This window comes from Monodelphis domestica, chromosome 1 (genome assembly GCF_027887165.1).
Source record: "Monodelphis domestica isolate mMonDom1 chromosome 1, mMonDom1.pri, whole genome shotgun sequence".
NCBI classification, from domain to species: Eukaryota; Metazoa; Chordata; class Mammalia; order Didelphimorphia; family Didelphidae; genus Monodelphis; species Monodelphis domestica.
The window spans coordinates 381,811,333-381,836,734 of NC_077227.1; the positions used below are offsets into that span (position 1 = coordinate 381,811,333).

The 25,402-nt window shown below is 36.2% G+C and overlaps 1 long non-coding RNA gene across 1 annotated transcript; it reads left to right on the forward strand.

Moving 5' to 3' along the window:
- The first annotated feature begins 1,379 nt into the window (after positions 1-1,379).
- Positions 1,380-24,719, forward strand: LOC130456395 (uncharacterized). Its single transcript, XR_008915178.1, has 2 exons — positions 1,380-1,801; positions 24,569-24,719. It is a non-coding gene; the product is annotated as an uncharacterized LOC130456395 (long non-coding RNA).
- The last annotated feature ends 683 nt before the right edge of the window (positions 24,720-25,402 follow it).

Consider the following 25,402-nt stretch of genomic DNA (forward strand, 5'->3'; position numbering starts at 1 on the left):
TAGATCATAATGCTACAAAAATGTAATAATAAGGGTTCATGGAAAGATAAATCAAAATTTAATTGGCAACTAACTAATAGAATTCTTTATAATGAGTTGGTCAAAGAACAAATCACAGAAATAATCACTGATTTCATTGAAGAGCATGAGAATGAGGAGACAACATGGCAAAATTTATGAGATACAGCCAAAGCAGTACTCAGGGGAAAATTTATAACCCTTAATGTTTATATCAATAAAACAGAGAAAAAACAGATCAATCAATTAAAATGCAACTAAAAATCACTAAAGATAGAACAAATTAAAAATCCCCAATTAAAAACTGAATTGGAAATCCTAAAAATCAGGAGAAATTAATAAAATTGGAAGTAAAAGGTCTATTGAGTAGTAAATAAGAGTAGGAGCTGATTCTATGAAAAAAAATAGAGCTTTTGGTTCATTTGATTTAAAAAAGGATAGAAGAGAATCAAGTTACCAGAATCAAAAATGAAAAGGGTGATTTCACCACTAATAAAGAGGAAATTAAAGCAACAATTAGTAAGTATTTTGTCCAATTATATAACTATAAATCTGATAATATAGGTGAAATTGATGAATATTACAAGAATATAAATTGCTCGATTTGGAATAGAGGAACTAAAATTCTTAAATAATCCCATCTCAGAAAAAGAAATTGAACAAACCATCAATGAACTCCTAAGAAAAAATCCCCAGGACAAATGTATTCACAAGTGAATTCTATCAAACAAAAGAACAATTAATCACAATACTATTCAAACTATTTGGCAAACTAAGCAAAGAAGGAGCCCTACCTATGACACAAATATGGTGCTGATACCTAATCCAGAAATACCAAAGACAAAAAACAAAAATCAATAATATGGAAATATGTTTTGTGTGGTAATACATGTACAACCCAATTTGAATTGCTTGCCAATTCTGGGAGGGGAGAGGGAAGAAGGGAGGAAGACAATTTGCATCATATAACTTGGGAAAACTTATGTGGAAATTTGTTTTTAAAATAAAATAAAAATCTCTCTATTGTATGTGCTTTTTTTGTTGTTTGCTAATTTTTCAGCCTTTTTCTTGTCTTTTAACTTAAAAAAAGTTATAGGTGGATTCTATTCCTGTAGTGAAGGGGGAACTATTGCAAGGTTCAGATTATTTGTTCAATTACCTTCAGAACTAGCTCTGGGGATCTATAAATTCTTAGTTCTTTTATGGTGGTATGATTTAAAGAGAGGCATATTTAATACTCTCCAGGCCTGTGTTTTGGTGTATGAGCAACCAGAAACACTCTTTTCTGCTCTGGAATTTTGACCAGGGTTTTCTGCGATCATAATTGCTTGTGTGTTCTAGTACTCCTCTTTGTTCTAGGACTGTAACCTGAATGAGCATATGGACAATACAACAGAGTACTGAACTCAGAGCATCAAAGTACAAGGGAGCCCTGTAATCTCCTTTTGGCTGATTGTCAGATCCCTTTACTGTCTATGACTGAGAGCTCCAGAGCTCCAGACTGAGAGCTGGGACTGCCTTAGCTCTCAGGTCTGTTTTCTACTCCCTCCCTATCTTCTCTGCCATCTTGGCTCCAGTGTAATTTCTGTAGGGAAAATATTTTGTCAACTGGATGGAGAAGGAAAACTTTGGGGAGAAGATGAGACCAAAGTTGGACCTTGAACATAAAGATTCCAAAAGGGTGAGACAAAAGAGAGAATTTCAACCATACAATGAAAGCTTTTTGAGGACTGGGAATGCTTTTCACTCTATTCTTATAACTTGGCACAGTCCCTTGAACATGGTAAGTATTTCACAAAACGCCCATTGTAATTGCTTTGATTGGCCCAGATCTATGAACAGGGATGAGAAATGGAAGGCTAAGTTTAGGAAACCACTAATTTACCAAATTGGCTAGATGACACTGCATGAAGAAGAGTAAGAAGGAATCAGTCGGGGGAAAAATTTTGGAGCCAGATAATGAAGAGATTTACATGCTAGGCTGAAGAACTTGTATTTTATCTGAAAAGCAAGAGGGAGACACTAACATTTGCTTTTAGTTTTAGTTTTTGCCTTTTTTTGTTTTGGTTTGATTATAAGGGAAGAACTTTCTTCTGGATGGGACTGTGATAGATGGGAGAGAGGAAGATTAGAAGCAGTGGCTCCCAATTAGATGACTATTTCAGTAGACCAGGGAAGTAGTAATGAAGACCTAATTTAGGAGATTGCTTTTTTTGAGTTGGAGAGAAGAGAATGTATGTGAAGAGATGTAGTGGATGTAGAATTGCCAAGATTCGGCAATGATTTAGGCAAGAGAAAAGGTAAAAAGTGAGGTGAAGTCAAGAATGACTGAAGTTTGAGTTTCATTGCCTAGAAAGATACTTGTATTTTCAATAGAAATAAGGAATTTTGGTGGATTTATGTAGTAGCTAATTAGTACTTGTGTTGCTCATGTTGAATGTGAGATTTGGGTAGTAGAGATGAAATTCAGGAAACAGGGACAAGATAATATACAAATTTAGAAAGGCATCTGTATTGACATGATTATAAGGATAATAAGGGAAATATTATAGAAAGAGAAAGATTAAGACCCATTCTGAGAGTCTACCTGTGCTTAGTGGATGGGAAATCAGTAATGACAAAAAGAGACCAAAAAAAAAAAGAATAATCAGAGAGGCAGGATTAAAGTGAAGAGAGAGTTGTTATTCTATCATCATTTGTTAAATATCTACTATGTGTCAGACATTATGTTAAATTCTGGGGAAATTAAGAAAGATAAAAAGATAGTCCTAATCTCAAGGAGTTCACAATTTAATTGTGGAGACAACAAGTAACTATGGACAAACAAATTACTTATATATATATGTATATACATGATAAATTAGGAATAATAATGAGGTCTGAGAAAAAAAAACTTCTTGCTGAAGGTAAAACTTGAGATGATACTTGAAGGAATATATGGGAACTAAAAGGCATAGGTGAAGAGAGAGAATATTCCACAAATAGGGAATAGTCAGTGAAAATGATCTAAGTCTATAGAATGTCATGTGGGAGTAACAACAAAAGAGGCCAGTATCACTAGATTGCAGAATACTTAGAGGGCAGGGAAGTATAAGAAGGTAGGAAAGCATGAGGCTATGAAGGACTCTAAAAGTCAGTGAATTTTATATTTAATCCTGGAGGTAACAGTCACAAGAGTTTATTTTTAAAAAGGGTTAAGAGGAGAACATTATACATAGAGATGGATACACTGTGGCACAATTGAATGTAATGGACTTCTCTACTAGTAGCAATGAAATGATCCAGCACAATTCTGAGGGACTTACAAGAAAGAACACAATCCACATTCAGAGGAAGAACTGTGGGAGTAGAAACACAGAAGAAAAACAAGTGTTTGATCACATGGGTTGATGGGGATTTGATTGGGGATGTAGACTCTAAACAATCACCATAGTGCAGATATCAATAATATGGAAATGGGTCTTGATCAATGACACATGTAAAACCCAATGGAATTGTGTGTTGGCTACCGGAAGGGGGTGAGAATAGGGGAGGGAAAGAATATAAATCATGTAACCATGAAAAAATTATCTTAAATAAAATTTTAAAAAAGAAAAAAAGGGTTAATATGGTTAGAGTTATACTTTTGGAATATCCTTTTGATAGCCGAATAGTAGAGGATAGATCGGATAGAGTGAGGAAAGTAGAGGCAGAGAAATCAACCAGCAGCTTTTGGCCAGACTCTAAGTATGAAGGTCTGCAACAGGGTGGTTATAATGTCAAAGGAGAGGAAAGGGACATATACAAGAGATATTACAAAGGTAGAAAAAAATGTGGCAGCTGAGTTGATATGAGAATTGAGAAAGAGGGAAGTCAAGAATGACACAGGTGTTGAGTCTAGAGGACTGAGATGGTGATATCCTTAAAAATAATAGAGAAGTTAGGAGAGTTGGGGGGGAGTGTAATAACAAGTTCAGTTTTGGATTTGTTAAATTTATGATGTCTACTGGTAATCCAGTTTGAGATGTCTAATATATAATTGGAGGTTTGAGGATGGAGAGATATGAGGGTTAGAGAAGTAGATCCAAGAGTCATTTACAGAGAGATGATATTTGAAATGATGAGAGCTAATGAGGTAATGAAGTGAAACATATAGAGGAAAAGGAGAAGAGGGCCAAGGACAGAGCCTTGGGATTTAGCAGGTGTGACCAGGATGAGGATCCAAAAAAGGAGAGAGAGGAGTAGTCTAATAGATAAGAGGAGAAACAGGAGAGAATAGTGTCTTGGAAATATAGAAATGAGAAGAGGTGATCAACAGTGACTGAAAAGCCATAGGAGAAAAGAATATATTGAAGGGGTTACTTAACAATTTCAATAGCTTCAGAAAGATCAAATAGGAAGAAGACTGAGAAAGGGCCATTAAATTTAGCAATTAAAAAGTTGGAAACATGTGAATCACCAGGTGTAGCTGAGTAGTGTAGCCAAAAGTTCTATAGGATGGAGAAATAAGTAGGAGATGAGGAAATGAGTGAATATAGGTGATTCTGTCTAGGAGTTTGGCAATGAAATGAAAAGATTATATCCTGAGTGGCAGATAATTTCAAACAAATGAAGATTTTTTTTAATGATGTGGAAGAGCAGCATATGTTGGAGGCAAGTAGAAAGCCAGAAGAAAAGAAGAGAGAAATAGAATAAATGTTCAGATTGGGTCAGCTCTTAGAGGAGTCAAGATGAGAAGAAATATAAAGGATCAGTTGAGGGTTTTGCCCTGGAAAATAGGATAACCTCATAATTACAGATTGGCACAAAGGGCAAGAAAGGGTGAGATAAAAGGGAGTAGTTGAAGCTCTCAATGGATGGTGATATATAGTCTGATAAGATCCATAGAAGTGGGACTGGCATATGTGGCTTGAGGAAAGAGGAGGTCTGTAACAGGCAGATAGGATTATAGAGAATAAATTAGGAAAGAATAAAAGGGTTTCTGTGCAACCGTGACAGCCCAGTTAAGAAATGATAACAAGTCTACATAAAAGATAACAATTTGGCATAATGATGTGACTTTCTTTTGGTTTATTCATCAGAGTGGGAGTAGGAATAGAGAAGGCCAGTATTGAGGGTAATCTTGAGTTGAAACCTGGAAAAGTAAGACTGGTATGGGAAGACACCAAAGAAATAGAAGAGGAGAGAGATAGGGTTAATGATCAATGAGTCAAGTGCCCAGAGGAGGCAAGAGCAGAGGAAGTTAAAATGAGGGGTTTGTCTCAGAAATTACAAAAATTCAATTTTTTCTCCAAACACTGGAGTAAAGGGGAAAGACTCAAAGGTAGAGAATAGAGAACAATTGAGCTGATCAACTATAGGGTCATTAACTTGAAGAGAAGGAAGTGAGGACAGGGTCAAGGGAATGTATGAACAAGGAGAGACAAAGGGATTTGAGGTCTTAGTGAAGGTAAAAAATAATTTGTGAAGGATATAGGCTGAGAAGAAAATGGAAGGAAGGAGATTATGAAGGATGGAAAGGAATTTTGGAATATAGAACAATAGAGATGGTAGTTATAGTAAAATCTAAGGTATGGCCTTCCCTTTGGAAGGCGTAAGGGAAGTGAATATATACTTCTTGGTAGTATTAGCTGCTAGGTGGTACAGTGGGTAGATTGTGAACCCTGCAGTCAGAAAGACTCATCTTCTGAGTTCAAATCTGACCTCAGACACTTCTAAGTTGTGTGGTCCTGGGTTTGTCACTTAACCATGTTTGCCTCAGTTCCTCATCTGTGAAATGAGCTGGAGAAGGAAATGACAAACCACTCTAGTATCTTTGTCAAGAAAATCCCAAATGGAGTCAGAGTCAGACATGATTGAACAGCAACAATTTTAACAACTGAAGATTTGGGAGGCCAGAGTGTTCAAGGGTAGTTCAACATATATATTGATGTCTGAAAATATGAACATAGTAAGTATAGAGGGAGACTGTGAGCTAGACACTGAATTCCCCCAGGAAAAAAGAAAAGAGGCCAGTTGATTTTAGCAACAAGGTCTGAACCAGATGATATGGATATATTCACTGAATCTCAAAGGAGAAGAGGCTCCCAAGTGATATCAGTAGAGGAGTAGTCTGAAGTTCCTGTGAAGTGCAAAGAATAAATTTACTTCTCTTTCTATCCTAGCATACCCTCCTAGCAGGAGAGCAAAGTGTCATGTATTAGAGACAGTAACGAGAAACAAAACAGGTTAAGAGGAAGTCAGATTTTCAGGAACACAAGACAGGAAAAAAATATAAACAGGAAATATCTAGGATGAAGGTAAGTTTGTTAACAGCAAATTCAGACTTTTTAGAGGATGGGATGGATAGAAAAGAAATAAGATGATAGACCAAGGAAGGAAAGTGTTATCTTGATAGGAATGAGAGAATGAGAGCAAATGCAATTGGAGTTTGCCTCAGCAGATAGTGACTGAATCACAAGATAGGACTTTGCTAATTAGGAGAAACAGGAAGCAACATTTGACAAGGGTTTCTACCCAGTCTGGTCCTATGATGATGGCATTATTTCTTTTTACTTACATCAGGGACATGGAAGCAGGAGGAAAATTGCTTTGGGCAACTGAACATGATTATCTGAACAAGCTGCCCTGACTCATCCTGGGTGAGGATAAGTAGTTTAGCAAACAAACAGACAGGAATGTACTCAAAGATGTGTGGGACTCCAAAGGACATTTAAAATCTAAGGTCAAAATTAACTTCTCACATAACAATCAGCTCCTAGAATATAAGCCATCATCTAAGAGCCCTTTCCCCAATGCCTCCTAAGTCTTATATGAAGTCATACTTCATTTTTTGGCTCATTAAGTTCATCTGGAGTTACTCTAGGAAAATCTCCAAATACTGCTTGGGTATAAGTTTTATCTAGGTTTCCCCAAAAGTGATAAAGGAGGAAGAGAACTCAAGATAATAAATGAGGGTTGAGTATAGAATAATATTATTTCATGACACAGAAAATGAAGAAGAGATGAAAGACTCACAGGAGCCCATAATCAGATGTAAAAAAATTATGCATAAAGATTCAAATAATTCATGTTTCCCTTCCAAGCAGTCAAACTTTGGGTTGTCATGAAGACATTTGACATTCTGGGGAGTCTCTTAATCCCATGGGGTCATAATACAGTTCCACTAAGATTCACATTAACCATCCTTTGGTGAGATTATCTTGACTATGACTAACTCATTGTAATAATAAGGGGTGTCAAAGTCCATTTTTCTTGCTTCTCCCTATCCCTTCATAACATTGTTATTGTTCAGTCATTTCAGTTGTGTCTGATTCTTCATGACCCCATTTGAGGTTATACTGGAGCCATTTGCCATTTGCTTCTCCAGCTCATTTTATAAAAGAGTAAACTGAGGTAAACAAGGTTAAGTGACTGCCTAGGGTCACACAGTTAGTAAGTGAACACATATTTGAATTCAGGAAGATTAGTTTTCCTGGATGCAGGTCTTACACTCCATTGTGCCACCAACCTGCCCTGTCTAGAAACTGTCCAGCAACTAAAAATCCTTCCCCTACTCTCAGGAGCTCTGCCTATATACTCTTTTCCTAGACTGTATGAGTATATCTACTTCCAACCTGTGCTTTTGTGGGAAATGTTCCTTCACTAAAATACTGTCATTTTTTGGGCTAGGAAAGTCCATTCTTAGGCATCTCTTCTTCTGCCACATACAAATGCATATCTCCTTTTTGTCATTTGTTTCTGACACATCACTATACATTTCTCCTGGGGGGAGGAGAAAGAGAAAAAGCTCCTCCTCTCCACCTTCTCTTTCCCTCCTCCTAACACACTGGAAGCAAAAATACAAGGGAGAAAAGTAGCAAGAAGAGGGAAATAGTGGTGGGAGTGTTTTGTTTTCCTTTTATATACTGGTTTAATACTGAGTCTCAACTAGTGAATCATCATGAAGCTACTGAACCTCAGTCACTGAAAACCAATGAGAAGCTGGCTCTGCCCTGAGCTCAAAATGACTAATTATATTCTCCTTATACTTAATTCTTATTACTAATAGCTTCTGGTGGTTATTCTTCTCATCATAAATTGAAAAGCAAGCAACATTTATATTTCTCTTTTTTTAAAGAAAACCCTCACCGTTGTAATAGATGATATTGGAGGGTATATTTTGATGGATACGAGATAACTAATAGATCAGGTAGTCTTTTCTTTTGCCTACCCTCCTCCCTTTTATACCTCTCTTTCTCCCTCTTCTAATCTCCCTTCCTCCCCTCTTCTTCCCTTCAGTTTCCCCTTCCCCCTTCTTCTTCAGCCTTCTTCTAAGTCACTCAGGGTGAGCTATGATGTTTCAGAGGAAATACTCTTTTCTATTCTTTATCTCAAGTAAGGGTTTATTGGGGAAAACAGGACAAGATAGAGAATGAAGGTAAGAGGGGTGGGGTTTCCCTATTCACTACAGTGAATCTTAGGTTGGAGGATATTGAGAGAAATGGCAATTCAGTCTCTAGCATGAAATAGAGCCAGTCAGAGAGATATATATGGACTATTTATCTTTCTTCTGCCTTCAAATCAGCCAGGCCACCTCCAACTTCATTATCCCAAGTCCCAGAGATAAACCCAGCTTCTTCCTTCAGGGTCACCACCATCAGCCAGAAGAACCCTCAGCCAAGTAAGCAGTTGGCTCTTGCCTCCAACTGTTTCTCAATCACATTCCACATGGAATTTTCCTTTGATTGACAGCTGATCAATCTCCAGCTTCTTGTCTTGCTGTATTTTCTTGTAATTTCTCTCTTCTCCACACCTTCAATCTTAGAATAAATACTGTGTATTGGTTCCAAGGCATAAAAGTGGTAAGGGCTAGACAATGGGTGTTAAGTGACTTGCCTGGGGGTCACTCAGCTAAGAAGTGTCTGAGGTCAGATTTGAACTCAGGACCTCCCATCTCTGGGCCAGGCTCTCAATCTACTGAGTCAATTAGCTGCCCCCCAAATTTACATTTCTAACAACCTTGCTTCAAATACTATTGAATGATTCTAAATTAAAGTTTCATAGCTTTTGTGTGGCACTCTGTGGATGCCTCAGAATAATGTTACTAAATGTATAAGATACAATACAAGATTACAAAGGAAAAGCAATTATATTGAAATATAGTTGGTGAATTATTTTTTTTAAGTTCATGGACCCAAGTCCATGAAAGAATCCTGATCCTATTGCTTCTCCATACTTTTAAGGACAGAACTGATCTAACCATGTACAGATAAAAGGAAAAAGGCATATTTGACATGGTTGACACAACATGTCTTATAGTAGTAGTTTTTTTTCACATGGGTCATACACAATATATAGCCTGCAGCAGTAGATAGGGAGCTATCCTTAAAGCCAAGAAGACTGAGGTTTAAGTCTTAGTTCTGATATATACTCTGCTGACTGTGTGACTCTGGTCTTGTCTTTTAAGCCCCCAATGTTAGGCAATTTTTAAGACTATAAGTTGTACAAAATTTATCTACCTTCACCAGAAGAGGAAATGTCTTTATCTTAGTTTCCTATAATAATTACAAGTACAGGCTGGATTCCCATCCCTATGCCATTCATGTTTTCCTCATAAATAATTGAAGACCTGGACTCAGAATAGCTGGAATATCTGTGACATGGTTTGGCTGTATGCACCCAGTCATCTTTGCAACATTTGTTCAGTCTTGTGAGTCATTAAACTGGTATAGAAATACTGGCTTTTGAAGGTAGACAGTCATATGGCTCAGTTATAGCCTATCTTATGTGATTCATGATAGGAAATGGGCTCCTTTTGTCTTCTGAGATGGAAATGAATTAAATCTCTTTGTTTCTTCTAAAAAATACAGCCCCTGGGTTCCTCCCTTTAATTGGCTGAGTTTGATGAGCTGAGGGAACAAGGGGAGGGCAATTAGCTATAGACAATCTCACACATTTAACAGCTTTTATGAAGGAAGAAAATTAGACAATTTATAGGAAATTGACCAAGTGATATAAAATTTTTGCTATTCAAACCTTCTTCCTTTCCTTCCCTTAGGGAATTTTGAAATAAAAGGGGCCAGGTTAATAAGTACAAATCAACCACAATCAAATAAACTTACAGAAATGTGACAAGAAATAACAATTATAATCTTTGTTTTTGTGACCATTTTAAGAATGGATGTTAATTACTGATTAATAACATTATTAAAGCCACAGTTGATTGAGAAGATGGCTTGGCTCAGATAAAAAGAATCAGATTGCTATTCCTCATTTTGGAGGATGATATTTCTTCTTTGAAGTAGTTTATTAATAATATTACCAGTAGAAGTCTTAGATTGTGATTTGCACAGATGGGAGATACATTATTAAGAATTTGCAGCCTTCCTGGACTAAGGCATTGGCCTCTCAACATTCTTAGAATGATGCTTTGCATATGCGAGGCCTCTAAGGAGAGTTGAATTGGATTAAATGGTTTCCCTTGGCTTCACATGTTCTCCCACTTTAATCTTTCTTACCAATCAATGTCTGAATAACCTTAATTTTGAATAGAAATAGGTACGGTACAACTTTGCTCTAAAATCTTTAATAGTTCCCTATTATCCACTGAGGGAAATTCAACCTCCTTTGCTAAAGAATTCAAGGCACTAGCACTCTAATCTTTTAACCATTCTGCCTTTCTAGCATTATCTTGTTTTCATCTCAGACAGCAAATGCTATAGTCGCTTCCCTCATCTCCTAAATAAACACCACATTCTTCCACCACTAATAATATTGCTCAAACACTGTTTTCCTATGCTTAGAATTTCCTTCCTCCTTCATTTGCCAATAAATTCTTATCCTTCTTTTAAAGTCCACCTCAAAAAACCATTCCTCTGAATAATCATAGAATATTAGAATTTTAATATTCAAAGACTTTTTGTTGTTATTGTTGAGTTGTCTTAGTCATGTCCAATTAGTGACCCCATTTGTTGTTTTCTGGGCAAAGACACTGGAATAGTTTTCCATTTCCTTCTCCAGCTCATTTTACAGATGAAGAATTGAGGCAAACAGTGTTGAATGACTTACCCAGGGTAACACATCTACTAAATCTCTGAGGCTGGATTTGAACTCATGAAGATGAATTTTCCTTATTCCAAGCACAATGCTTTATTCATTGCACTACCTAGTTGCCCTCAAAGAGACTTTAGTCTAATCCATTCATTCTTCAAAGGAAAAAAACTGAGGCTGAGAGAGGAGACAGGACTTATTCAAGTTCACATAATGAGATAGTGGCTAGAACTAGAACTTCAATGACCTGACATAGTTAAGGATTGTTCTAATACTTTTACTGTTTGAAACATTAAACAATGAATTGACCATTGTATGAAGCCTCGATCACATTAGCAAACCTCTGAGTACAAAATATTACTTAGTAAATGTGTTTGATGGACTCAAATCCTGATTTCCTGATTTCTAGCCTAGTGTGCTTTTGTCCATTTTTTCTATTGTAGAAAAGTAGAGGTTTCCTGGGGGTGAGTTGACCACTAGTTACACTAAACCATCAATGGCAGCAAAAATAAATTTCTCAGTAATTTTTCCAAGCTCTTAGTCCTTACTCCCTGACAATCTATCTTTGAAAATAAAGCTATTTATAGATAAAAGAGAGCAGCAGTACTGGAGAAGAGTCCCTTTGTTGCTTTGTTTTGTTTTGTTTTATGAGAGTGAAATGATGATGATGATGATGATAATGATTACATGAACCATATGATAACATGAACCAAAATATATGACCATATATTTTAAGATATACAAAGCATTTTCCTCTAAATGACTCAATAAAAGAGATGAGAAAAGTGTTTTTATTTTTGTTGTTGTTGTTGTTAAGGAAACTGATAAGGAAACTGAGGTGACAAAACTAGAAAAGGTCAGAGGCAAAATTCACACTCAACTCTCTTTGCCCCAGGACTAGCTCTATCCTTTGCACACTGCATTACATGGACAGGCTGGCCAATGACAGATGACACCATCAATAATCCATCAAGCCCCAAAGATTAGATATCTGCTAAAAGCAGTATGGATTCTGGGCAAATTGAGAAGTAGTCAATTTGTTTCCTCTTTATGCATCCTTTTCTATTCATAGGGTTGTAGCTCTCCTTCCCTGTGCTATTTTATGTCCCTTTTAGTCAATCAACAAGCAGAACTTATTATACACAAACTCAGTTATCCATTGTGTCCATTCTTCCTCATTCCCTCAAAAACAGCTTTCATGAAAAAAATGTGTTGGTAATTAAAAACATTGTTTGACTGTAAGCCTTTTTTATTTCCTCACTTTGCTGTAATGTCCTATATGAAACACTTGATACATACAGGTTCAATATTGATAATGCTTCATTATCCATAGTAACCATAGTTATCTTGTTTATTCCTTCTAATTATATCCATTTTAGCCTCAATTCTCTCATAGATCATGACTACTACCCTTGCATTCTCTAGATCCTCTGAGGAATAATATACTCTACTCTAGCTCCTCACCTTTACCCTATATAATGTTTCTCATTTTCAATATTTCTTGTAAATAACATATTTTCAGGTTCTGGTTTTTTACCTTTTTTGCTATTTATTTTCTTCCCATGGGTGAATTCATTCCATTTACACTCAGTGTCATAGCTACTAGCTATGCATTTCTACCTACTCTGTTTCTTCTCATTGTTTGTCCCCTTCTTCCTTTCTTTTCTCCATATCATGACTCAGAAGACCAATTTCCTTTGACCAATTCAGACCCCTTCCCTCAAATTCTCCCTTATCCATTCCCTTTGCCATCCTAGTTCTAAATTAGCCTACCTTTCCAAAGGTCCTTCCCTTGTTACTTTTCCCTTATCTTTTCATTTTTATTCTATCCACCCTTTCAAAAATCTCTTTCTTATCCCCCCCATCCATGCCCTTCTACTTCTTGAGGAGAGTTTGATTCTAAAAATCCCTCCCATTGTCTTGCCCTAGGAGTCCTTCTCTTAGTCCCTCACCTTACTCCCCTAACTGTTGACATATACTTTCTTCTTGGTTTATCTTCCCTTCCCTCCCTTAACTTATGCCCTTGATCTCCTTTCTCTTAACCCACCCTTCCTTCTCTTATCTCCTCAGTCCTCCAAGTTGACATCCAGTTCTTACTTTATCTGCTTTTCTGTAGTACTACCAGCCATCCATTTCTTCCTCCCTCTCTCTGTGTCAATTCCTCCACTCATTCCTCCTTCATATGAGATAGCATTCCACCCCACCTCCTTCTGGTCTTTTTCACTACCATTTCAGATCCTTCCATTACATTCACCTTGATCTTAAGTCTTCAATCCATACTTGCTCCTAAAAACACCCAGGCCAAAATGATGCCATTCCCAAGGGCCATAGATGAAATTTTCTCATATAAGATTTAAACACTGGCCTTCTGAGTTGCTCATGATTAGTTTTTCATTACCTTTATATGTTTATTTTGGATCAAATATTCTTCTGAGTTTTTTTCTACAAATTTTTCCCCTATAAATAGTTGAAACTCCCTTATTGAATGAAATATCCATTTTTTACCTCTTATAATTATGCTCTTCTTTGCTAGATATGTTATTCTTGGTTGTAAACCCAATTCTTTTGCTCTATAAAATGCTGCATTCCATGTCTTTCATTCTTTTAATGTTATAGCTGCTAAGTCTTGTTTTTTTTCTGATTATAGCTCAAAAGTATTTAAATTGTTTTCCCCCCTTGTTGCTTGTAGTATTTTCTCTTTAATTTGGGAGCTATGGAACTTAGCAATGATGTTCCTGTGAATTTTTATCTTTGGGTATTTTTGAGGAGATGATTGGTAGATTCTTTCAACTTCTACATTACCTTCTTATTTTATAATTTCTAGGCAGTTTTCCTTGATGATGTCTTGGAGTAAGGTGCCTAAATTCTTTTTTTTTATCATAACTTTCTGGGTGTCCAACTATTCTTATATTGTCTCTCTTTGGTCTATTTTCCAGGTCAATTGTTTTTTTTTTCTTTTTTGATGTTTCATATTCTCTTCTATTATTTAATTCTTTTGATTTTGCTTTATTATTTCTTGTTGATTTAGGAAATTGTTAGCTCTCCCTTGCCCAATTCTATTTCTTTTTATATAACTCTATTTTGTGAGTTTCTGGGTCTCTTCTTCCATTTGGGCAATCTTTTGCCATTTACTTGATGTTCTTGCATTGCTTTTTTCCCCCCTAATTTTTCCTCAATCTCTCACATTTGATTTTTTCAGGTGTTTTTAAAGTTGTTGCAAAATCCCTTTACCAATATCCCCTTCCACTTCATTTCCTGAGATAGAAGAGAGCACATATAATCTAAAAAAAATCCCTTTCCAATTTTTGGCCACCAAAAAAAATCGCAGCTATGAATATTCTTGTACAAGTCTTTTTCCTTATTATCTCTTTGGGGTACAAACCCAGCAGTGCTATGGCTGGATCAAAGGGCAAACAGTCTTTTATCGCCCTGGGATGCCCATCAATTGGGGAATGGCTGAACAAATTGTGGTATATGTTGGTGATGGAATACTATTGTGCTAAAAGGAATAATAAAGTGGAGGAATTCCATGGAGACTGGAACAACCTCCAGGAAGTGATGCAGAGCAAGAGGAGCAGAACCAGGAAAACATTGTACACAGAGACTGATACACTGTGGCACAATCGATTGTAATGGACTTCTCCATTAGTGTCAATGCAATGTCCCTGAACAATCTGCAGGGATCTAGGAGAAAAACACTATCCACAAGCAGAGGACAAACTGTGGGAGTAAAAATACCAATGAAAAGCAACTGCTTGACTACAGGGATGGAGGGGATATGACTGAGGAGAGACTCTGAATGAACACTCTAATGCAAATACCAACAACATGGAAATGGGTTCGAATCAAGAACACATGTGATACCCAGTGGAATCACGTGTCAGCTATGGGGGAGGTGGGGGAGGGGGAGGAAAAGAAAATGATCTTTGTCTCCAGTGAATAATGTTTGGAAATACTCAAATAAATAAAAATAAATTAATAAAATTTTTTTTAAAAAATTGCACCTACCTTAAAAAAAATCCCTTATTCCCTGCCCTGCTACCATTAATCTACTAATGTCTTCCCTCTAATGGTTTGTATTATTATTGCTGTTCTTTTTCAGACCCAAAGAATAAAAACTCAGGCATATCATTTCAGTGTTGAACACAGCTTAAATTCAGTACCATGGTAGGAAAGGTGAAGAGAGATGGGTAGTGATGACTTGTAAAACACCATTGACTTTGTATTAGGTGTCTGAGTTCTAATCCTACATTTAATTTACTTAACCTCTCTGTGTCTCAATTTCCTCACCTGTAAAATGGCAATAGCAATATCTTCAATATTTATCTCACTCAACTCCATTTCACAAAAGTGAAATGGCCTATGTTGAAAACCATAGTTGCTGGGGGAGAAATGTGAGTTATTATTAATATTCTTTTCATTTATATCATTAAATCATGGGACAAGCCTCTTACCTTCTGAATTCACATGTTCTGCACAATGAACAAAATCCAGCAGCTCTTATAAGAAAAGGGAGGTATTTGTTAGTGAAGAATTTGGGATGATAGAAAGATGACTAGATTTGGGGTCAGATGAACTGGGACTGTTACTTATTTGCTATGTACCCTTGGGTATAATAGTAATGCACAATTTTGCCCCTTTAAAATATGGGAAAAGCCCAAAACTTTCCTTATAACAAAATGTGATGTAAGCAGCACATTATTATCCTTATTTAACAAATGAAAAAATGGAAATTTAAAGAGGATGAACAACTTAACCAAGATCACATAGGAAGTAAATAGCAGAACTGTGATTCAGGCCTGAATTTATTCTTTCCTGTTCTCTTTTCAATTTAGCCTTCTTCCTCCATAATGCTTAACCTGTATGAACCTCAGTTTGCTTGTAGGTGAATGAAAGGGTTGAACAGACTAGATGATGACTATGGTCATTACCTAAACTTTACACTTCTAGGAAAATATGAAGGTTCTCCCTTCTTTCTATTCTATATCCCAAAAGGCAGAAGGTTACATTGAACTTTTTCCTGTAGCCAAGACATGAAATCATTTGCACAATACTCTGGGATCAGGTCTGTTAGAAATAATTCATTGTCTAGAAGACCTCAGTTAGTCAACCATTCCTTCCAGTTTCCTCTACCCACTCCTTTCTACTTCTTCTAGGAATAGTAACTAGTTGGTTCTGGAAAGACTGGGCACTCAATTGCCACATTTGTCCATTTACCATCTCTGTGATTTTACCCTTTCTTGTCCACCTATTTTCCTATTTACATTGTCTCCTCCTTTTAGTTCTTTGTGGGCTCCAATCTTTTGTATTTGTATCACCAGTGCTTAGCACAGTGTCTAACACACACAGTAGGTCCTTTATAAATGATTTCTGAATCAAGATAGAACAAAATACTGCACAGCTCAGTAGGCAAAATTTAAGCCTCCCAATTTTTTATTTCCTTCTTCTGTCTCAAAGCACAGTCTCCATCCTATTCCTACTAACCCTTAAAAGCGCAGTGCATACAAAAGTGCCAATTAATTAGGGCAAGTGATTTCAACAAGTCTGCTTTATGGAGAGAATATAATTAGATTGCTATGATTATGAAGAAATACCCTGCTTGGAGTCTCAGAAGATTTTTGGCCCTTCCCACAGAGAAAACAGCAGATTTCTTTGCCTTCTAAATATAATTCCAGAGCCATCTCCCACAAGGTAATGGGATTGCCTTGTTTATGTTGGATGTGAGATTGCTTGAAAGAGGTGATCGATGAGCAAAGCCACTTCACCACAGCAAGGTTAGATCTGGTTCTCACAGAGAAGAAATCAGGTGCAGGGGTAGAGATGCCCTTTGCATGTTAAAAGGATGAAAGAAAGGCAATTTTGTTAGGTAGTACTTATTTGGGACCACTACTGCCATTTATCAAAGGGCAATGAGTCCTGGGAGTTACCTCTTCAATAGGAACCAACAAACAATCAAGGGTGTTTGCTTCAGTTGTAAAAAATATTTCCATTTCCCATTCCTGTTCTTCATGCCCTTTGGGTTCAAGGTAAACTGACCAACTTGATGCATCCTAAATTCACTTTCCATCTCCTGTCTCAGTACTTTCATGCAATTCCTCATGCTGGAAGTGAAATCCTATCTCATTTCCATCTCTTAGAATCTTTGTATTCCTTTCAGCTTATATTCAAGTTCCACCTCCTCTAGGTAGTCTTCCCTGATACTTTCAGACATTCAGAATGTGTGTACTCTCTCTCTTTGTCTCTGACTCTGTCTGAATGTCTGTTTCTCTCTCTTCTTCTTCTCCTCCTCCTCTTTAAAAATACCCAGAGTTACTTCTTTGTTGTTTTCTGGTTCTACTCCTTCTATATGCATGAATGTTATATCCCTGACACCAGTCCATTTCTTGAGAGCAAGGAGCATTTCACGTTTTGCCTTTGTACTTCCAGATACTAGTTTAACTCCTCGTATATAATAGTCACATATTTACAAATTGTTTTGAAGGAATTAGCCATAATTCAGTCACCACCTCAATTAACTACTAGTTTAGATTTATATTTGAAAGAATTGGTGGGTATTTGGGATTATAAGATTATTGACTTAGATTTGGCCATTAAAAATGGGTATGATCTCAAATGGTTGATTTACTTTGTATAAACAGAAAATGATTATTTCTCTAAAAAACAAATATGACTTGTTCAATTACTTATTATTATTATTATTATTGCTATTAAAGCTTAAAACCCTTACCACCTTCCATCTTAGAATCAATGCTGTATATTGGTCCCAAGACAGAAGAGTGGTAAGTTCTAGGCAATGGGGGTCAAGTGACTTGCCCAGGGTCACATAGCTAGGAAGTATCTGTCTGGCTGTCAATCCACAAGGCTACCCAGCTGCCCCCTTTCAATTACTTTTATAAGTTGACTGATAGTAAGTAGATTGTGGTAAGGGGTAAAAGAGAATGGAGGCAGAGGAGCAAACAAGGAGGCTATTAAAGGAGTCTGAATATAAAATAAAGAGGTCCTTAACAACGTTAATTATTGTGGAATGGAAATGAATTGAAGGATCCATATTAACCTTGTACATGAAAAATAATCCTGGATTTGGAGGCCAAGGACCTGAATTTGAATCCTGGCTCTGTCATTCACTATTTATATATCCCTATTAGGCAAGACACATAAACTCTCTGGGGATCATTTTCCTCAAATAAGTAGGAGAAACTATAATCATAGGATCATAGATTTAGATACTGGAAGGGATGTTAGAGTTCTTCTAATTTAACCTCCTCATTTTACAGATGAAGAAACCAAAGCTCAGGAAGATTAATTGTTCAAATAAGTGGAGTTAGGATTTGTACTCAGGACTTTGTGACTGGACTTTGTGTACAGTGTCCTATCCTCTAGATGAATTGACAAGTTGCAATGTTCCTTCTAGGTATAAATAAGATAATTTTAAAAATGATAGAAAGTCAATTAATGGGACATAGATTTCCAGAAAGTTTGTGTGCAATCATGTAATCTAGTGTCCTTTATTCTACTTTGAATTTATAATTGGAATTTACAAATGAGTCAATACTAGTAAAACAAAAGATACTAAAAATAAAATCAATAAAAGAAAAATAGACCATAGAATTGTAGGATTAGATAAAGACCTTGAATAAAGTTAGCACTTTTTATCTCAAAAACATTGCAGAAATATGAAAATAAGCAGGTCCTTTCTTAAAAATAATGCTTAGATGGACCTAAGAGTTCATCAGTTTGACTACTTCTTCCAACCACTCTCATTTTAAAGGAAAAGAAATGTAATCCCAGAGATTTAAAGTGCCTGGTCTAAAATCACCCACATAGTAAGTCCTGATACAGGACTTGAACTCACATCTTATGAATTTTGAGATATTATTCTTTCCCTTTTACCATGATGCCTCTGCTAATCGAAGAAAATATGAATCCTCCCTCTGAAAACTGGAGCTTCTAATGCTTTCTAATCCTCATTCAGGCTTCTGAATAGAAAGGGAAGGGAAAACTACTATAGTGATGGCAAACAATGCCCAGGAAAAACAACTTCCCAACGCCAAGAAAAACAAGAAGAAGGCTTTGACACTGGATAATTTTTATGGAGGAAAAATCCAGACTACAGAGGAAATAGCAGAAGAGGACATACAAATAAATGCACCCAAACCTTCCAAAAAAACAGAAATTGGCCACAAGCTCTTGAAGAATTTAAATCAGAGCTTATAAAAAATATGGAAGGATTCTGGCAAGAAAAGTGGGAAATAGTTCAAAAAGAAAATAACAGTTTAAAGGACAGAAACTCCCAATTGGAGAAATAGCTGGAAGCCACAAAAATCAGGCTAGACCAAACTGAAAAGGAAAACCAAAAGATTATAGCAGAAAATGAAAAGATTGTAACAGAAATCCAGTCCTTAAAGACTAGAATTGGGCAATTGAAAGCCAATGATCTATCAAAACAGCAAGTATTAATAAAAGAAAGTCAAAAGACTGACAAAATAGAAGAAAACATAAAATATCTCACTGACAAGATGACATATCAAGAAAACTGGTCTCAAAGAGACAATGTGAGAATCATTGTTCTACCCAGAAATAAACAGAAATCTTGACATCATACTACAAGAAATTATCCAAGAAAACTGCCATGATGTTCTTGAACAAAATGGCAGAATCGACATTGAAGGAGTTCATAGAACACCCTCTACACTAAATCCTCAAAAGATAACTCCTAGGAATGTAATTGCCAAATTCAAGAGCTTCCAAGTGAAGGAAAAAAAAAATACAAGAAACCATATAGAAACTGCTGGGAGAATTGGAAGACAGTATGGGAGAAGTTGGGTTTGGATCAACATCTCACATCCTACACCAAGATAAATTCAGAATGGGTGAATGACTTGAACATAAAGAAGGAAACTATAAGTAAATTTATATATATATATATATATATATATATATATATATATATATATATACTTGTCAGATCTTGGTAAAGGAAAGATTTTAAGACCAAACAAGAGTTAGAAAAAATTACATAATGTAAAATAAATAATTTTGATTGCATTAAAATAAAAAGGTTTTTTTTTGTACAAGCAAAATCAATGCCACCAAAATAAGAAGGGAAGCAACAAATTGGGGAAAAAATCTTCATAACAAAAACCTCTGACAAAGGTCTAATTACTCAAATATATAAGGAGCTAAATCAATTGTGAAAAAAATCAAGCCATTCTTCAACTAATAAATGGACAAGGGACAAGAATAGACAATTTTCAGATAAAGAAATCAAAACTATTAATAAGCACATGAAAAAGTGTTCTAAATCTCTTATAATCAGAGAAACGCAAATCAAAACAACTCTGAGGTACCACCTCACACCTAGCAGATTGGCTAACATGTGTAATAATTAAATTAGTTGGTTGCCATAAACTGTAGTGATTAAAATAGTGGAAGACATAAACTGTGGCAGATAATAGAGTGGTTGCCTTAAATTGTTACAGCAGAAAATATGGTTTCAAGACAGTGTCTTGTTTTTTAATCAAATATAAGGTGGTTGCCAGGGGAAAATTCCCAATTATTAAATATACCCAAGTCAGCTGGGTTTTATAGAGATTTTAATTAATACAAATGAGGAATTAAAGAAAGGGAGAGAGAGAAAAAAAGGAAATAATGAGAAAAAGATAGGCCGGCCCAGGCCAGCCCTGGCCAGCCCAGCCCTCCCCAGCCCAGGCCCAAGCCCTAAGAGAGAGATCAGTCAGTCTTTTATCCACTCATCACAAGATTTGTCCAAGCAAAGATTCTAGTGTTCAGAGAGACACCAGTTCAGCTTTGGCCAGCTGCCATCTCCAGAGAGATTTCCTCTGAGACTCAAAGTCTTCTCAGAGGGAGTTCCAGTGAGAGTGCTCTGCTCTCAGTTTCTCCTCTCCTTTTAAAGGGAATTTTCTCCTATGTCACCTCCCCTAAGTTCTCACATCTACCAATCACAGTAGACATTTTCCAAAGGACAGACCATTCTTAATTCACACCTAAGAAGGCTTGAACTTTTGATTAAGTTCACACCTGAAAAACCTCTGAGTAAGTTTCTCACCTCTTTGCCTTTGTCAAGTTCACAAGTTGCCTGACCTTTATAGGTACTTAGCACCCTTTTGTATTAGATCTAAAAATAGGCACAGCTTAAGAACTTTTGCCATACTATAAGTATGGGTTTAAGTATTTTTCATTGTTCAGCAAGGAGTTTCTTCCCCTAAAGCAGGCTTAAGTAGGGGTGGAGTAGAGGTCTCACATTCCTGATATAAGTTCCTTCATTATTTAAAATGGGGAATGGTCTTAACCAAACCTTATGAAGTAGGGTCTGAGAATTTTTAAGGTTCACACATGATAGCAATGTAAAGTAATGAATGTTGGAGGGGATGTAGCAAAATTGGGACATTAATGATGCTGGAGTTGTGAATTGATCCAGCCATCCTGGAGAGTGCTAAAAGACTGTCTGCCCTTTGATCCAGCCATAGCACTGCTGGGGTTATACCCAAAAGAGATAATAAGAAAAAGACTTGTACAAGAATATTCATAGCTGCGCTCTTTGTGGTGGCCAAAAATTGGAAAAAGAGGATGACCTTCGATTGGGAATAGCTGAACAAATTGTGGTATATGTTAGTAATGGGATGCTATTGTGCTGTAAGGAATAATAAAGTGGAGGAATTCCATGAGGAATTCCATGTGAACTGGAAAGAACTCCAGGAATTGATGCAGAATGAAAGGAGCATTACCAGGAGAATATTGTACACAGAGATTGATACACTGGGGTATAATCAAATATAATGGACTTTTCCATTAGTGGCAATGCAATGATCCAGATCAATTCATAAGGCTTTATGAGAAAGAACACTATCCACATTCAGAGGAAAAACTATGGGAACAGAAACATAGAAGAAAAACAATTGCTTGATCACATGGATCGATGGGGATATGATTGGGGATATAGACTCTAAATGATCACCCTAGTCCAAACATCAACAATATGGAAATAGATTTTGATCAAGGACACATATAAAACTCAGTGGAAGTTTGCTCCGGGAGGCGGTGGGGAGAGGAGAGGGAAATAACATGACTCTTGTAACTAAGGAAAAATATTCTAAATTGACTAATTAAAAAAGAAAAAGAGTGTAAGCTCCAAATCCAGGACATTTAGAAAAGAGGGGCAGCTAAGTGTCTCAGTGATTAGAAAACCATGCCTAAAGATAGAAGGACCTGTATTCAAATCTGGCCTCAGACGCTTCCTAGCTATGTGACCCTAAACAAGTCACTTAACCTCAACTGCCTAGCCCTTGCCCTTTTTCCACCCTGGAACCAATATTTACTATTGATTTTAAGATAGATGGTAAGTGTTAAAAAAAAAGGAATATAAACTACTTAAAGGAAAGTGTTGATTCATTTTGTCTCTATATCTTTATTGCTTGGCTTAATTTCCACCATGAAGTGAGTGTATAATAAATGTTTGTTAAACTACATATACTCTCAGACTTAGTTGATGTATTGTTTAGTTTTACTAAATTACTTTGCTTTTGTCTCTTTTAAAAAATTCTGTCATGAGGGATGGCTCTTTGGATAGTGGAGAAGAGAAGTATATAATGGGAAATGGAATAATAAAGAAAAAAGACATCAATTACATTTATTTCTTAAAAAAGGAAAAAATTGGGAAAGGAATCATCATACCTGGGCCTGTAAGTATGAGGGAAATGGCTGCCACTGTTTAGAGAGATATGATGGTTTCCTATGGCACTCTAAGTCCAGTCAGTTAATAAACTTTTTATTAAGCACTTACAGGCATTATGCAAAATGCTAGAGATAAAAAGGCAAAGATTTGGTTTCTGCCCTTAAAAGGGCTCATATTCTAACCGGGGAGATAATATGCTAATAAATGTACATACAAGATAAATAGAACACAAATGAACAATAATCTTCAGGGAAGGCACTAGTAATAGATAAGAAGTAGGAAAGGCCTCCAGTAAAAGATGATATTTAATCTGAGTCTGAAAGAAATCACTTTTCTCTGAACTCAAAGCCCATTATTTTATAAGATCAGTTTATCTCTTTTTAAAAATATTTTTTCTCAATTACTTGAAAACAATTAAACTTTAATTTTAAGCAGTTTATTTTAATAAATATTAATTGATATAACAAGGGTCACCTTCAACTTTGAATTTTTTGAGGGAGAGAGGTAATCATTATTAAGCAAATATAGTGTGAATTCCAAACCAATGTTTTCTCTGCTAAAAAGACCAAGCATAAGCCAAAAATCAAATAGAAAGGGATTTACTTAGTCCATTAGAAAAGTAAATTCTTAGAGAAAATTATCCAAGGACAGAAATAGTAGTGGTAACTCAGGATAGTAGTGACACAGAGGACAATCTGCCGGGGATGGTAATGAAGAAAACATTTCTGGTGAGAGAAATCATAAAATAATAGCTCTGAAGCTAAAAGGGACCTTTGAGGTCAGTAAGGAAAACTCCTTCATTTTACAGATGAAGAAATTGAGGCCAAAGAATCTAAGTGACTTTCTCTAAAGCCACATAGCTCCTTGGTAGTGAGTAGCAGAGCTAGGATTCATACTCAGGTTTTGTGATATTTATAGCCACACTCTTTGTGGTGGCAAAAAATTGGCAAATGAGGGGGTGTACATCAATTGGGGAATGGCTGAACAAATTGTGGTATCTGTTGATAATGGAATATTATTGAGCTAAAAGGAATAATGAACTGGAGGAATTCCATGTGAACTGAACGACTTCCAGGAAGTGATGCAGAGTGAGAGGAGCAGAAGCAGGAGAACTTTCTACACAGAGACTGATACATTATGGCACAATTGAATGTAATGGACTTCTCTACTAGCAGTAATGCAATGATCCAGGACAATTCTGAAGATCTTATGAGAAAGAACACTATTCATATCCAGAGTGGAACCAGATATGCATTGGAAAAATATATGCTCGATTACATAGTGCAATAGGGATGTGATTAGGGTTTTGATGTTAAAAGATCACTACTGCAACTACAAATAATATGGAAATAGGTTTTGAACAATGATACATGTATAACCCAGTGGAACTGCTTGTCAGCCTTGGGGGCTTGGGGGGGAGAGCAGGGCGGGGTGGATCATGAACCATGTAACCATGAAAAAATACTGTAAATTTAAAAAAAAAAATTCAGGTTTTGTGAACCCAAGTTCAGTGTTCTTTTCTCTATTTTCATCCACTTTCTCCTCTATAAAATCCAACTTCTTCCTTTCCAGTGGCTGAAGAGAAATATGGTCCTGGTATTATAGCATCATGGATCATAGACTTTGAGCTGGAAGAGAGCTTAAGGGTCATCTAATCCAACACTTACTTTACAGGTGAGAAACAAAGACCTAAGGAGCAGTAAGTAGAAGACTCAGAATTCAAACCTTGGGCCTCTGACCCCTATTACACTGTATCATGCTATCTGTACAATTATTATTATTATATTTCTAATTCTTTCCTTTTCTGCTACCTCCCCTGATAAATTCTCTCTTTTCTCTCTTTTCTAGGTTTCCATCCATCTATCTGGATGTTGTTAGTAACCAGGCTGGCCACTCTGAAAAACTCATTTGGACTGAAGTCAATTAATATTGTAATTTTTAACATTTTAACTGAATCTTCTAAAGATGATAATACAATCTGAAGGATTTTTTCCCATGATTTTGAAATAGCTTCAATCTTCGGAGCTCCTAGGTGACCCAGTCAGTATAGTAATTAGACCTCAAGTCAGGAAGATTTGAGTTCAAATCTAAGCTTAAAAATTTGGACCCATCACACACATGTGTCCATGTCCTTTCATTTCTACTTAATAACAACAGATCCCTGAGGCTAGCAACTTGTCACCTTAGATGAGTTTTTCTGGTCATCCTTGCCTACACCATGCCTCTTTCATGTACTTTGAAGACCTTTGTTCAGAACCAATGGTTCTGAAAGAAACCATATATTAAGTAGTTAGTACCACAGACATTCATGTAAGATCACCTACTATAACTTCTCATACCATTTGTATATTGCTTTATAAATATTATCTCATTTAATCCTCTCAACAGCCCAGGGGAATATCCACATTTAATAGATGAAGAGACTGAGGCAGAGAGTTGTGCCTTGCCCAGAGTCAAGTAAGAAATGTCTGAAATCAGATTCAAAATCAAGTCATTCTGATTCTAGGTTCATCACTTTCTCCACTGTGCCTTTTAGTTGCTTTGCTAGCTATGTGACTTTGGACAAGTCACTTAACTTTTGGATGCCTTCATTTCCTTATCTGTACAAATGATTATAAAATCTCTCTCTCTCAGAATTATTGTGAAGATTAAACAAAGTAATATTTTAAAGCATCTAACAAA